Source organism: Ranitomeya imitator, chromosome 1 (genome assembly GCF_032444005.1).
Source record: "Ranitomeya imitator isolate aRanImi1 chromosome 1, aRanImi1.pri, whole genome shotgun sequence".
In the NCBI taxonomy this organism is placed as follows: Eukaryota; Metazoa; Chordata; class Amphibia; order Anura; family Dendrobatidae; genus Ranitomeya; species Ranitomeya imitator.
The window spans coordinates 829018530-829033273 of NC_091282.1; the positions used below are offsets into that span (position 1 = coordinate 829018530).

The 14744-nt window shown below is 48.1% G+C and overlaps 5 pseudogenes; all 5 read left to right on the plus strand.

Annotated features, from left to right (window-relative positions):
• Positions 1 to 4505: 4505 nt before the first annotated feature.
• Positions 4506 to 4624, plus strand: LOC138659780 (5S ribosomal RNA; annotated as a pseudogene).
• Positions 4625 to 6456: 1832 nt separating this feature from the next.
• LOC138659742 (5S ribosomal RNA) lies at positions 6457 to 6575 on the plus strand (annotated as a pseudogene).
• A 1838-nt stretch (positions 6576 to 8413) lies between these two features.
• LOC138659910 (5S ribosomal RNA) lies at positions 8414 to 8532 on the plus strand (annotated as a pseudogene).
• Positions 8533 to 10555: 2023 nt separating this feature from the next.
• LOC138659899 (5S ribosomal RNA) lies at positions 10556 to 10674 on the plus strand (annotated as a pseudogene).
• A 1837-nt stretch (positions 10675 to 12511) lies between these two features.
• Positions 12512 to 12630, plus strand: LOC138659743 (5S ribosomal RNA; annotated as a pseudogene).
• The last annotated feature ends 2114 nt before the right edge of the window (positions 12631 to 14744 follow it).

The following is a 14744-nucleotide window of genomic DNA, read 5'->3' on the forward strand; positions in this document are numbered from 1 at the left end:
GCACTGGTGCTAACTATCTGTCAACGGTCACTCTAAGCTGAATGTGTCTGCCCTCGTCAGATCGCAAATGCAAAGCAGCTTGAGGCTGGGCAAGTACCAGCATGGGAGACTGGCTGGGAATCCCTGTTACCGTTGACGTGCTTTTTGTTTTTATCAAAGCTTACCCTTACGATTTTTTTCCGCTTGAAAAGACCCGCACTGGTGCTAACTATCTGTCAACGGTCACTCTAAGCTGAATGTGCCTGCCCTCGTCAGATCGCAAATGCAAAGCAGCTTGAGGCTGGGCATGTACCAGCATGGGAGACTGGCTGGGAATCCCTGGTACCGTTGACGTGCTTTTTGTTTTTATCAAAGCTTACCCTTACGATTTTTTTCCGCTTGAAAAGACCCGCACTGGTGCTAACTATCTGTCAACGGTCCCTCTAAGCTGAATGTGCCTGCCCTCTTCAGATCGCAAATGCAAAGCAGCTTGAGGCTGGGCAAGTACCAGCATGGGAGACTGGCTAGGAATCCCTGGTACCGTTGACATGCTTTTTAGTTTTCATCAAAGCTTTGTATTACGATTCTCTTCCTCTTGAAAAAACTTGCGGAGTTGCTAACAATCCATCAATGGCCGCACTAAGCTCAATGTTCCTGCCTTCGTCAGATCACAAATGCAAAGTAGCTTGAGGCTGGGCAAGTATCAGCTTGGTAGACTGGCAGGGAATCCCTGGCACGGTTCCCACATTGTTTTGTTTTTATCAAAGCTTACACTTACGATTTTTTCCGCTTGAAAAGACCCGCACAGGTGCTAACTGTCTGTCAATGGTCACTCTAAGCTGAATGTGCCTGCCCTCGTCAGATCGCAAATGCAAAGCAGCTTGAGGCTGGGCAAGTACCAGCATGGGAGACTGGCTGGGAATCCCTGGTGCCATTGACGATTCTTTTTTTTTCATCAAAGCTTACCCTTACGATTCTATTCCTCTTGAAAAGGCCCGCAGAGTTGCTCACTATCTGTCAATGGCCACTCTAAGCTGAATGTGCCTGCTCTCGTCAGATCGCAAATGCTAAGCAGCTTGAGGCTGGGCAAGTACCAGCATGGGAGACTGGCTGGGAATCCATGGTACCGCTGACGTGCTTTTTGTTTTTATCAAAGCTTACCCTTACGATTTTTTTCCGCTTGAAAAGACCCGCACTGGTGCTAGCGATCTGTCAATGGTCACTCTAAGCTGAATGTGCCTGCCCTCGTCAGATCGCAAATGCAAAGCAGCTTGAGGCTGGGCAAGTACCAGCATGGGAGACTGGCTGGGAATCCCTGGTACCGTTGACGTGCTTTTTGTTTTTATCAAAGCTTACCCTTACGATTTTTTTCCGCTTGAAAAGACCCGCACTGGTGCTAACTATCTGTCAACGGTCACTCTAAGCTGAATGTGCCTGCCCTCGTCAGATCGCAAATGCAAAGCAGCTTGAGGCTGGGCAAGTACCAGCATGGGAGACTGGCTGGGAATCCCTGGTACAGTTGACGTGCTTTTTGTTTTTATCAAAGCTTACCCTTACGATTTTTTTCCGCTTGAAAAGACCCGCACTGGTGCTAACTATCTGTCAACGGTCACTCTAAGCTGAATGTGCCTGCCCTCGTCAGATCGCAAATGCAAAGCAGCTTGAGGCTGGGCAAGTACCAGCATGGGAGACTGGCTGGGAATCCCTGTTACCGTTGACGTGCTTTTTGTTTTTATCAAAGCTTACCCTTACGATTTTTTTCCGCTTGAAAAGACCCGCACTGGTGCTAACTATCTGTCAACGGTCACTCTAAGCTGAATGTCCCTGCCCTCGTCAGATCGCAAAGCAGCTTGAGGCTGGGCAAGTACCAGCATGGGAGACTGGCTGGGAATCCCTGGTACCGTTGACATGCTTTTTAGTTTTCATCAAAGCTTTGTATTACGATTCTCTTCCTCTTGAAAAAACTTGCGGAGTTGCTAACAATCCATCAATGGCCGCACTAAGCTCAATGTTCCTGCCTTCGTCAGATCACAAATGCAAAGTAGCTTGAGGCTGGGCAAGTATCAGCTTGGTAGACTGGCAGGGAATCCCTGGCACGGTTCCCACATTGTTTTGTTTTTATCAAAGCTTACACTTACGATTTTTTCCGCTTGAAAAGACCCGCACAGGTGCTAACTGTCTGTCAATGGCCACTCTAAGCTGAATGTGCCTGCCCTCGTCAGATCGCAAATGCAAAGCAGCTTGAGGCTGGGCAAGTACCAGCATGGGAGACTGGCTGGGAATCCCTGGTGCCATTGACGTTTCTTTTTTTTTCATCAAAGCTTACCCTTACGATTCTATTCCTCTTGAAAAGGCCCGCAGAGTTGCTCACTATCTGTCAATGGCCACTCTAAGCTGAATGTGCCTGCTCTCGTCAGATCGCAAATGCTAAGCAGCTTGAGGCTGGGCAAGTACCAGCATGGGAGACTGGCTGGGAATCCCTGGTACCGCTGACGTGTTTTTTGTTTTTATCAAAGCTTACCCTTACGATTTTTTTCCGCTTGAAAAGACCCGCACTGGTGCTAACTATCTGTCAACGGTCACTCTAAGCTGAATGTGCCTGCCCTCGTCAGATCGCAAATGCAAAGCTGCTTGAGGCTGGGCAAGTACCAGCATGGGAGACTGGCTGGGAATCCCTGGTACCGTTGACGTGCTTTTTGTTTTTATCAAAGCTTACCCTTACGATTTTTTTCCGCTTGAAAAGACCCGCAATGGTGCAAACTATCTGTCAATGGTCACTCTAAGCTGAATGTGCCTGCCCTCGTCAGATCCCAAATGCAAAGCAGCTTGAGGCTGGGCAAGTACCAGCATGGGAGACTGGCTGGGAATCCCTGGTGCCATTGACGTTTCTTTTTTTTTTCATCAAAGCTTACCCTTACGATTCTATTCCTCTTGAAAAGGCCCGCAGAGTTGCTCACTATCTGTCAATGGCCACTCTAAGCTGAATGTGCCTGCTCTCGTCAGATCGCAAATGCTAAGCAGCTTGAGGCTGGGCAAGTACCAGCATGGGAGACTGGCTGGGAATCCCTGGTAACATTGACGTGCTTCTTGTTTTTATCAAAGCTTACCCTTACGATTATTTCCGCTTGAAAAGACCCGCACTGGTGCTAACTATCTGTCAATGGTTACTCTAAGCTGAATGTGCCTGCCCTCTTCAGATCGCAAATGCAAAGCAGCTTGAGGCTGGGCAAGTACCAGCATGGGAGACTGGCTGGGAATCCCTGGTACCGTTGACGTGCTTTTTGTTTTTATCAAAGCTTACCCTTACGATTTTTTTCCGCTTGAAACGACCCGCACTGGTGCTAACTATCTGTCAACGGTCACTCTAAGCTGAATGTGCCTGCCCTCGTCAGATCGCAAATGCAAAGCAGCTTGAGGCTGGGCAAGTACCAGCATGGGAGACTGGCTGGGAATCCCTGGTACCGTTGACGTGCTCTTTGTTTTTATCAAAGCTTACCCTTACGATTTTTTTCCGCTTGAAAAGACCCGCACTGGTGCTAACTATCTGTCAACGGTCACTCTAAGCTGAATGTGCCTGCCCTCGTCAGATCGCAAATGCAAAGCAGCTTGAGGCTGGGCAAGTACCAGCATGGGAGACTGGCTGGGAATCCCTGGTACCGTTGACGTGCTTTTTGTTTTTATCAAAGCTTACCCTTACGATTTTTTTCCGCTTGAAGAGACCCGCACTGGTGCTAACTATCTGTCAACGGTCACTCTAAGCTGAATGTGCCTGCCCTCGTCAGATCGCAAATGCAAAGCAGCTTGAGGCTGGGCAAGTACCAGCATGGGAGACTGGCTGGGAATCCCTGGTACCGTTGACGTGCTTTTTGTTTTTATCAAAGCTTACCCTTACGATTTTTTGCCGCTTGAAAAGACCCAAATTTGTGCTACAGACCTATCTGTCAATTACTTCTTTATGCTGAATGGGCCTGCCCTCGTCAGATCACAAATGCTGAGCTACTTGAGGCTGGGCAAGTACCAGCATGGGAGACTGGCTGGGAATTCCTGGTACCGTTGACATGCTTTTTAGTTTTCATCAAAGCTTTGTATTACGATTCTCTTCCTCTTGAAAAAACTTGCGGAGTTGCTAACAATCCATCAATGGCCGCACTAAGCTCAATGTTCCTGCCTTCGTCAGATCACAAATGCAAAGTAGCTTGAGGCTGGGCAAGTATCAGCTTGGTAGACTGGCAGGGAATCCCTGGCACGGTTCCCACATTGTTTTGTTTTTATCAAAGCTTACACTTACGATTTTTTCCGCTTGAAAAGACCCGCACAGGTGCTAACTGTCTGTCAATGGCCACTCTAAGCTGAATGTGCCTGCCCTCGTCAGATCGCAAATGCAAAGCAGCTTGAGGCTGGGCAAGTACCAGCATGGGAGACTGGCTGGGAATCCCTGGTGCCATTGACGTTTCTTTTTTTTTCATCAAAGCTTACCCTTACGATTCTATTCCTCTTGAAAAGGCCCGTAGAGTTGCTCACTATCTGTCAATGGCCACTCTAAGCTGAATGTGCCTGCTCTCGTCAGATCGCAAATGCTAAGCAGCTTGAGGCTGGGCAAGTACCAGCATGGGAGACTGGCTGGGAATCCCTGGTACCGTTGACATGCTTTTTGTTTTTATCAAAGCTTACCCTTACGATTTTTTTCCGCTTGAAAAGACCCGCACTGGTGTTAACTATCTGTCAATGGTCACTCTAAGCTGAATGTGCCTGCCCTCTTCAGATCGCAAATGCAAAGCAGCTTGAGGCTGGGCAAGTACCAGCATGGGAGGCTGGCTGGGAATCCCTGATACAGTTGACGTGCTTTTTGTTTTTATCAAAGCTTACCCTTACGATTTTTTTCCGCTTGAAAAGACCCGCACTGGTGCTAACTATCTATCAACGGTCACTCTAAGCTGAATGTGCCTGCCCTCGTCAGATCGCAAATGCAAAGCAGCTTGAGGCTGGGCAAGTACCAGCATGGGAGACTGGCTGGGAATCCCTGGTACCGTTGACGTGCTTTTTGTTTTTATCAAAGCTTACCCTTACGATTTTTTTCCGCTTGAAAAGACCCGCACTGGTGCTAACTATCTGTCAACGGTCACTCTAAGCTGAATGTGCCTGCCCTCGTCAGATTGCAAATGCAAAGCAGCTTGAGGCTGGGCAAGTACCAGCATGGGAGACTGGCTGGGAATCCCTGGTACCGTTGACATGATTTTTAGTTTTCATCAAAGCTTTGTATTACGATTCTCTTCCTCTTGAAAAAACTTGCGGAGTTGCTAACAATCCATCAATGGCCGCACTAAGCTCAATGTTCCTGCCTTCGTCAGATCACAAATGCAAAGTAGCTTGAGGCTGGGCAAGTATCAGCTTGGTAGACTGGCAGGGAATCCCTGGCACGGTTCCCACATTGTTTTGTTTTTATCAAAGCTTAAACTTACGATTTTTTCCGCTTGAAAAGATCCGCACAGGTGCTAACTGTCTGTCAATGGCCACTCTAAGCTGAATGTGCCTGCCCTCGTCAGATCGCAAATGCAAAGCAGCTTGAGGCTGGGCAAGTACCAGCATGGGAGACTGGCTGGGAATCCCTGGTGCCATTGATGTTTCTTTTTTTTTCATCAAAGCTTACCCTTACGATTCTATTCCTCTTGAAAAGGCCCGCAGAGTTGCTCACTATCTGCCAATGGCCACTCTAAGCTGAATGTGCCTGCTCTCGTCAGATCGCAAATGCTAAGCAGCTTGAGGCTGGGCAAGTACCAGCATGGGAGACTGGCTGGGAATCCCTGGGGCCGCTGACGTGCTTTTTGTTTTTATCAAAGCTTACCCTTACGATTTTTTTCCGCTTGAAAAGACCCGCACTGGTGCTAACGATCTGTCAACGCTCACTCTAAGCTGAATGTGCCTGCCCTCGTCAGATCGCAAATGCAAAGCAGCTTGAGGCTGGGCAAGTACCAGCATGGGAGACTGGCTGGGAATCCCTGGTACCGTTGACGTGCTTTTTGTTTTTATCAAAGCTTACCCTTACTATTTTTTTCCGCTTGAAAAGACCCGCACTGGTGCAAACTATCTGTCAATGGTCACTCTAAGCTGAATGTGCCTGCCCTCGTCAGATCGCAAATGCAAAGCAGCTTGAGGCTGGGCAAGTACCAGCATGGGAGACTGGCTGGGAATCCCTGGTACCGTTGACGTGCTTTTTGTTTTTATAAAAGCTTACCCTTACGATTTTTTTCCGCTTGAAAAGACCCGCACTGGTGCTAACTATCTATCAACGGTCACTGTAAGCTGAATGTGCCTGCCCTCGTCAGATAGCAAATGCAAAGCAGCTTGAGGCTGGGCAAGTACCAGCATGGGATACTGGCTGGGAATCCCTGGTACCGTTGACGTGCTTTTTGTTTTTATCAAAGCTTACCCTTACGATTTTTTTCCGCTTGAAAAGACCCGCACTGGTGCTAACTATCTGTCAACGGTCACTCTAAGCTGAATGTGCCTGCCCTCGTCAGATCGCAAATGCAAAGCAGCTTGAGGCTGGGCAAGTACCAGCATGGGAGACTGGCTGGGAATCCCTGGTACCGTTGACATGCTTTTTAGTTTTCATCAAAGCTTTGTATTACGATTCTCTTCCTCTTGAAAAAACTTGCGGAGTTGCTAACAATCCATCAATGGCCGCACTAAGCTCAATGTTCCTGCCTTCGTCAGATCACAAATGCAAAGTAGCTTGAGGCTGGGCAAGTATCAGCTTGGTAGACTGGCAGGGAATCCCTGGCACGGTTCCCACATTGTTTTGTTTTTATCAAAGCTTACACTTACGATTTTTTCCGCTTGAAAAGACCCGCACAGGTGCTAACTGTCTGTCAATGGCCACTCTAAGCTGAATGTGCCTGCCCTCGTCAGATCGCAAATGCAAAGCAGCTTGAGGCTGGGCAAGTACCAGCATGGGAGACTGGCTGGGAATCCCTGGTGCCATTGACGTTTCTTTTTTTTTCATCAAAGCTTACCCTTACGATTCTATTCCTCTTGAAAAGGCCCGCAAAGTTGCTCACTATCTGTCAATGGCCACTCTAAGCTGAATGTGCCTGCTCTCGTCAGATCGCAAATGCTAAGCAGCTTGAGGCTGGGCAAGTACCAGCATGGGAGACTGGCTGGGAATCCCTGGTACCGCTGAAGTGCTTTTTGTTTTTATCAAAGCTTACCCTTACGATTTTTTTCCGCTTGAAAAGACCCGCACTGGTGCTAACGATCTGTCAATGGTCACTCTAAGCTGAATGTGCCTGCCCTCGTCAGATCGCAAATGCAAAGCAGCTTGAGGCTGGGCAAGTACCAGCATGGGAGACTGGCTGGGAATCCCTGGTACCGTTGACGTGCTTTTTGTTTTTATCAAAGCTTACCCTTACGATTTTTTTCCGCTTGAAAAGACCCGCACTGGTGCTAACTATCTGTCAACGGTCACTCTAAGCTGAATGTGCCTGCCCTCGTCAGATCGCAAATGCAAAGCAGCTTGAGGCTGGGCAAGTACCAGCATGGGAGACTGGCTGGGAATCCCTGGTACCGTTGACGTGCTTTTTGTTTTTATCAAAGCTTACCCTTACGATTTTTTTCCGCTTGAAAAGACCCGCACTGGTGCTAACTATCTGTCAACGGTCACTCTAAGCTGAATGTGCCTGCCCTCGTCAGATCGCAAATGCAAAGCAGCTTGAGGCTGGGCAAGTACCAGCATGGGAGACTGGCTGGGAATCCCTGGTACCGTTGACGTGCTTTTTGTTTTTATCAAAGCTTACCCTTACGATTTTTTTCCGCTTGAAAAGACCCGCACTGGTGCTAACTATCTGTCAACGGTCACTCTAAGCTGAATGTGCCTTCCCTCGTCAGATCGCAAATGCAAAGCAGCTTGAGGCTGGGCAAGTACCAGCATGGGAGACTGGCTGGGAATCCCTGGTACCGTTAACGTGCTTTTTGTTTTTATCAAAGCTTACCCTTACGATTTTTTGCCGCTTGAAAAGACCCAAATTTGTGCTACAGACCTATCTGTCAATTACTTCTTTATGCTGAATGGGCCTGCCCTCGTCAGATCGCAAATGCTGAGCTACTTGAGGCTGGGCAAGTACCAGCATGGGAGACTGGCTGGGAATTCCTGGTACCGTTGACATGCTTTTTAGTTTTCATCAAAGCTTTGTATTACGATTCTCTTCCTCTTGAAAAAACTTGCGGAGTTGCTAACAATCCATCAATGGCCGCACTAAGCTCAATGTTCCTGCCTTCGTCAGATCACAAATGCAAAGTAGCTTGAGGCTGGGCAAGTATCAGCTTGGTAGACTGGCAGGGAATCCCTGGCACGGTTCCCACATTGTTTTGTTTTTATCAAAGCTTACCCTTACGATTTTTTTCCGCTTGAAAAGACCCGCACTGGTGCTAACTATCTGTCAACGGTCACTCTAAGCTTAATGTACCTGCCCTCGTCAGATCGCAAATGCAAAGCAGCTTGAGGCTGGGCAAGTACCAGCATGGGAGACTGGCTGGGAATCCCTGGTACCGTTGACATGCTTTTTAGTTTTCATCAAAGCTTTGTATTACGATTCTCTTCCTCTTGAAAAAACTTGCGGAGTTGCTAACAATCCATCAATGGCCGCACTAAGCTCAATGTTCCTGCCTTTGTCAGATCACAAATGCAAAGTAGCTTGAGGCTGGGCAAGTATCAGCTTGGTAGACTGGCAGGGAATCCCTGGCACGGTTCCCACATTGTTTTGTTTTTATCAAAGCTTACACTTACGATTTTTTCCGCTTGAAAAGACCCGCACAGGTGCTAACTGTCTGTCAATGGCCACTCTAAGCTGAATGTGCCTGCCCTCGTCAGATCGCAAATGCAAAGCAGCTTGAGGCTGGGCAAGTACCAGCATGGGAGACTGGCTGGGAATCCCTGGTGCCATTGACGTTTCTTTTTTTTTCATCAAAGCTTACCCTTACAATTCTATTCCTCTTGAAAAGGCCCGCAGAGTTGCTCACTATCTGTCAATGGCCACTCTAAGCTGAATGTGCCTGCTCTCGTCAGATCGCAAATGCTAAGCAGCTTGAGGCTGGGCAAGTACCAGCATGGGAGACTGGCTGGGAATCCCTGGTACCGCTGACGTGCTTTTTGTTTTTATCAAAGCTTACCCTTACGATTTTTTTCCGCTTGAAAAGACCCGCACTGGTGCTAACGATCTGTCAATGGTCACTCTAAGCTGAATGTGCCTGCCCTCGTCAGATCGCAAATGCAAAGCAGCTTGAGGCTGGGCAAGTACCAGCATGGGAGACTGGCTGGGAATCCCTGGTACCGTTGACGTGCTTTTTGTTTTTATCAAAGCTTACCCTTACGATTTTTTTCCGCTTGAAAAGACCCGCACTGGTGCTAACTATCTGTCAACGGTCACTCTAAGCTGAATGTGCCTGCCCTCGTCAGATCGCAAATGCAAAGCAGCTTGAGGCTGGGCAAGTACCTGCATGGGAGACTGGCTGGGAATCCCTGGTACCGTTGACGTGCTTTTTGTTTTTATCAAAGCTTACCCTTACGATTTTTTTCCGCTTGAAAAGACCCGCACTGGTGCTAACGATCTGTCAATGGTCACTCTAAGCTGAATGTGCCTTCCCTCGTCAGATCGCAAATGCAAAGCAGCTTGAGGCTGGGCAAGTACCAGCATGGGAGACTGGCTGGGAATCCCTGGTACCGCTGACGTGCTTTTTGTTTTTATCAAAGCTTACCCTTACGATTTTTTTCCGCTTGAAAAGACCCGCACTGGTGCTAACTATCTGTCAACGGTCACTCTAAGCTGAATGTGCCTGCCCTCGTCAGATCGCAAATGCAAAGCAGCTTGAGGCTGGGCAAGTACCAGCATGGGAGACTGGCTGGGAATCACTGGATTGACGTGCTTTTTGTTTTTATCAAAGCTTACCCTTACGATTTTTTTCCGCTTGAAAAGACCCGCACTGGTGCTAACTATCTGTCAACGGTCACTCTAAGCTGAATGTGCCTGCACTCGTCAGATCGCAAATGCAAAGCAGCTTGAGGCTGGGCAAGTACCAGCATGGGAGACTGGCTGGGAATCCCTGGTACCGTTGACGTGCTTTTTGTTTTTATCAAAGCTTACCCTTACGATTTTTTTCCGCTTGAAAAGACCCGCACTGGTGCTAACAATCTGTCAACGGTCACTCTAAGCTGAATGTGCCTGCCCTCTTCAGATCGCAAATGCAAAGCAGCTTGAGGCTGGGCAAGTACCAGCATGGGAGACTGGCTGGGAATCCCTGGTACCGTTGACGTGCTTTTTGTTTTTATCAAAGCTTACCCTTACGATTTTTTTCCGCTTGAAAAGACCCGCACTGGTGCTAACTATCTGTCAACGGTCACTCTAAGCTGAATGTGCCTGCCCTCGTCAGATCGCAAATGCAAAGCAGCTTGAGGCTGGGCAAGTACCAGCATGGGAGACTGGCTGGGAATCCCTGGTACCGTTGACGTGCTTTTTGTTTTTATCAAAGCTTACCCTTACGATTTTTTTCCGCTTGAAAAGACCCGCACTGGTGCTAACTATCTGTCAACGGTCACTCTAAGCTGAATGTTCCTGCCCTCGTCAGATCGCAAATGCAAAGCAGCTTGAGGCTGGGCAAGTACCAGCATGGGAGACTGGCTGGGAATCCCTGGTACCGTTGACATGCTTTTTAGCTTTCATCAAAGCTTTGTATTACGATTCTCTTCCTCTTGAAAAAACTTGCGGAGTTGCTAACAATCCATCAATGGCCGCATTAAGCTCAATGTTCCTGCCTTCGTCAGATCACAAATGCAAAGTAGCTTGAGGCTGGGCAAGTATCAGCTTGGTAGACTGGCAGGGAATCCCTGGCACGGTTCCCACATTGTTTTGTTTTTATCAAAGCTTACACTTACGATTTTTTCCGCTTGAAAAGACCCGCACAGGTGCTAACTGTCTGTCAATGGCCACTCTAAGCTGAATGTGCCTGCCCTCGTCAGATCGCAAATGCAAAGCAGCTTGAGGCTGGGCAAGTACCAGCATGGGAGACTGGCTGGGAATCCCTGGTGCCATTGACGTTTCTTTTTTTTTCATCAAAGCTTACCCTTACGATTCTATTCCTCTTGAAAAGGCCCGCAGAGTTGCTCACTATCTGTCAATGGCCACTCTAAGCTGAATGTGCCTGCTCTCGTCAGATCGCAAATGCTAAGCAGCTTGAGGCTGGGCAAGTACCAGCATGGGAGACTGGCTTGGAATCCCTGGTACCGCTGACGTGCTTTTTGTTTTTATCAAAGCTTACCCTTACGATTTTTTTCCGCTTGAAAAGACCCGCACTGGTGCTAACGATCTGTCAATGGTCACTCTAAGCTGAATGTGCCTGCCCTCGTCAGATCGCAAATGCAAAGCAGCTTGAGGCTGGGCAAGTACCAGCATGGGAGACTGGCTGGGAATCCCTGGTACCGTTGACGTGCTTTTTGTTTTTATCAAAGCTTACCCTTACGATTTTTTTCCGCTTGAAAAGACCTGCACTGGTGCTAACTATCTGTCAACGGTCACTCTAAGCTGAATGTGCCTGCCCTCGTCAGATCGCAAATGCAAAGCAGCTTGAGACTGGGCAAGTACCAGCATGGGAGACTGGCTGGGAATCCCTGGTACCGTTGACGTGCTTTTTGTTTTTATCAAAGCTTACCCTTACGATTTTTTTCCGCTTGAAAAGACCCGCACTGGTGCTAACTATCTGTCAACGGTCACTCTAAGCTGAATGTGCCTGCCCTCGTCAGATCGCAAATGCAAAGCAGCTTGAGGCTGGGCAAGTACCAGCATGGGAGACTGGCTGGGAATCCCTGGTACCGTTAACGTGCTTTTTGTTTTTATCAAAGCTTACCCTTACGATTTTTTGCCGCTTGAAAAGACCCAAATTTGTGCTACAGACCTATCTGTCAATTCCTTCTTTATGCTGAATGGGCCTGCCCTCGTCAGATCGCAAATGCTGAGCTACTTGAGGCTGGGCAAGTACCAGCATGGGAGACTGGCTGGGAATTCCTGGTACCGTTGATATGCTTTTTAGTTTTCATCAAAGCTTTGTATTACGATTCTCTTCCTCTTGAAAAAACTTGCGGAGTTGCTAACAATCCATCAATGGCCGCACTAAGCTCAATGTTCCTGCCTTCATCAGATCACAAATGCAAAGTAGCTTGAGGCTGGGCAAGTATCAGCTTGGTAGACTGGCAGGGAATCCCTGGCACGGTTCCCACATTGTTTTGTTTTTATCAAAGCTTACACTTACGATTTTTTCCGCTTGAAAAGACCCGCACAGGTGCTAACTGTCTGTAAATGGCCACTCTAAGCTGAATGTGCCTGCCCTCGTCAGATCGCAAATGCAAAGCAGCTTGAGGCTGGGCAAGTACCAGCATGGGAGACTGGCTGGGAATCCCTGGTACCGTTGACGTGCTTTTTGTTTTTATCAAAGCTTACCCTTACGATTTTTTTCCTCTTGAAAAGACCCGCACTGGTGCTAACTATCTGTCAACGGTCACTCTAAGCTGAATGTGCCTGCCCTCGTCAGATCGCAAATGCAAAGCAGCTTGAGGCTGGGCAAGTACCAGCATGGGAGACTGGCTGGGAATCCCTGGTACCGTTGACATGCTTTTTAGTTTTCATCAAAGCTTTGTATTACGATTCTCTTCCTCTTGAAAAAACTTGCGGAGTTGCTAACAATCCATCAATGGCCGCACTAAGCTCAATGTTCCTGCCTTCGTCAGATCACAAATGCAAAGTAACTTGAGGCTGGGCAAGTATCAGCTTGGTAGACTGGCAGGGAATCCCTGGCACGGTTCCCACATTGTTTTGTTTTTATCAAAGCTTACACTTACGATTTTTTCCGCTTGAAAAGACCCGCACAGGTGCTAACTGTCTGTCAATGGCCACTCTAAGCTGAATGTGGCTGCCCTCGTCAGATCGCAAATGCAAAGCAGCTTGAGGCTGGGCAAGTACCAGCATGGGAGACTGGCTGGGAATCCCTGGTGCCATTGACGTTTCTTTTTTTTTCATCAAAGCTTACCCTTACGATTCTATTCCTCTTGAAAAGGCCCGCAGAGTTGCTCACTATCTGTCAATGGCCACTCTAAGCTGAATGTGCCTGCTCTCGTCAGATCGCAAATGCTAAGCAGCTTGAGGCTGGGCAAGTACCAGCATGGGAGACTGGCTGGGAATCCCTGGTACCGCTGACGTGCTTTTTGTTTTTATCAAAGCTTACCCTTACGATTTTTTTCCGCTTGAAAAGACCCGCACTGGTGCTAACGATCTGTCAATGGTCACTCTAAGCTGAATGTGCCTGCCCTCGTCAGATCGCAAATGCAAAGCAGCTTGAGGCTGGGCAAGTACCAGCATGGGAGACTGGCTGGGAATCCCTGGTACCGTTGACGTGCTTTTTGTTTTTATCAAAGCTTACCCTTACGATTTTTTTCCGCTTGAAAAGACCCGCACTGGTGCTAACTATCTGTCAACGGTCACTCTAAGCTGAATGTGCCTGCCCTCGTCAGATCGCAAATGGAAAGCAGCTTGAGGCTGGGCAAGTACCAGCATGGGAGACTGGCTGGGAATCCCTGGTACCGTTGACGTGCTTTTTGTTTTTATCAAAGCTTACCCTTACGATTTTTCTCCGCTTGAAAAGACCCGCACTGGTGCTAACTATCTGTCAACGGTCACTCTAAGCTGAATGTGCCTGCCCTCGTCAGATTGCAAATGCAAAGCAGCTTGAGGCTGGGCAAGTACCAGCATGGGAGACTGGCTGGGAATCCCTGGTACCGTTGACGTGCTTTTTGTTTTTATCAAAGCTTACCCTTACGATTTTTTTCCGCTTGAAAAGACCCGCACTGGTGCTAACTATCTATCAACGGTCACTCTAAGCTGAATGTGCCTGCCCTCGTCAGATCGCAAATGCAAAGCAGCTTGAGGCTGGGCAAGTACCAGCATGGGAGACTGGCTGGGAATTCCTGGTACTGTTGACATGCTTTTTAGTTTTCATCAAAGCTTTGTATTACGATTCTCTTCCTCTTGAAAAAACTTGCGGAGTTGCTAACAATCCATCAATGGCCGCACTATGCTCAATGTTCCTGCCTTCGTCAGATCACAAATGCAAAGTAGCTTGAGGCTGGGCAAGTATCAGCTTGGTAGACTGGCAGGGAATCCCTGGCACGGTTCCCACATTGTTTTGTTTTTATCAAAGCTTACACTTACGATTTTTTCCGCTTGAAAAGACCCGCACAGGTGCTAACTGTCTGTCAATGGCCACTCTAAGCTGAATGTGCCTGCCCTCGTCAGATCGCAAATGCAAAGCAGCTTGAGGCTGGGCAAGTACCAGCATGGGAGACTGGCTGGGAATCCCTGGTGCCATTGACGTTTCTTTTTTTTTCATCAAAGCTTACCCTTACGATTCTATTCCTCTTGAAAAGGCCCGCAGAGTTGCTCACTATCTGTAAATGGCCACTCTAAGCTGAATGTGCCTGCTCTCGTCAGATCGCAAATGCTAAGCAGCTTGAGGCTGGGCAAGTACCAGCATGGGAGACTGGCTGGGAATCCCTGGTACCGTTGACGTGCTTTTTGTTTTTATCAAAGCTTACCCTTACGATTTTTTTCCGCTTGAAAAGACCCGCACTGGTGCTAACTATCTGTCAATGGTCACTCTAAGCTGAATGTGCCTGCCCTCTTCAGATCGCAAATGCAAAGCAGCTTGAGGCTGGGCAAGTACCAGCATGG